The sequence below is a fragment of the Tigriopus californicus genome, chromosome 10 (genome assembly GCF_007210705.1).
Source record: "Tigriopus californicus strain San Diego chromosome 10, Tcal_SD_v2.1, whole genome shotgun sequence".
In the NCBI taxonomy this organism is placed as follows: domain Eukaryota; kingdom Metazoa; phylum Arthropoda; class Copepoda; order Harpacticoida; family Harpacticidae; genus Tigriopus; species Tigriopus californicus.
In genome coordinates, this window is record NC_081449.1 from 9,548,526 (window position 1) to 9,549,581 (window position 1,056).

Genomic DNA, 1,056 nt, shown 5'->3' on the forward strand with positions numbered 1-1,056 from the left:
CTGAGAGAGGCTTAGGGAGTTGGAAAAGGACCCAGGAGGAACTGGTCGAGAGCTGAGCCTCGAAGTGCCAACTAACTCCTTTGGTTTACTGAAAACATGTACGGGGGACTCTTTTAGTACACAAGCCCAAGGGATATTGCTGCAGGTTTTGATGGGGTATCGTTTATCTGTTCATCCTCAAAGGGGTCACTGCTGCTTCCTTTGTCAAACATTGATGATCTTTTGGGCCTGGTAGGTAGGTATCCTGCATACCTCATAACTTCTCATATCAAAACGATTCATGGCTAAAAGCATTTCAATTGTTTTCGTTATACGTAGAATGAAAAAAAAACATTGTCGAATAAAACGTTTTGTGTATCTCAACCCTCTTGCTTGTAAATGTAGGTACTATCCGGACATGTTATGCCTGGTTTGAAACGAAATGTATCCGGAGGTCGTAGCTTATTTAAGTTAGTCCTTATGCCATGATGACTATGCAAATGTTACGCTCGATGGTTGAAAACCTTGCTTAACCACGTGTCAGCAGCATCATTCGAGATCAATGCGAGCCAACTGCCGTCGATTGGCCCTATTCTGGATAAGAAGGCCAAAGGCTATCCAGCCTAAAAGTGCTACCAAGGAGAATAGCCATTTCCATGACCAGAACAAGTTTCAGTCCCTTGAAATCGTAAAACGAGGGAGGAAGTCCGATATACGTATGCTGTTTGTACACAACAGTGCTTTCATAAAGAAATATTTAACGTTCCCAAATTTCAGGACATGAAAATTAATCGACTCGCCTTCAAGGATGTCATCGTAAACATCAAATTCAAAATAATGCTGATCATTTGAGTTTAAGGTTTGACAAAACGAAGAAATATATTGCCACAAGGCAATTAGACATTCCGAATTGTGCGAAAAAAAATGTTTGCACCAAAATGACAACCTTCGCATTTCCGTTCCAATTTGTCCAACCCAGCATGTGTGTATATGTATTGGAAACTGACTGAATGATCGAATCACTCCCTAAAAGAAAAAAGCCTCAGTGTAAACAAGTTGCCGAGTGGTTTAATAGCT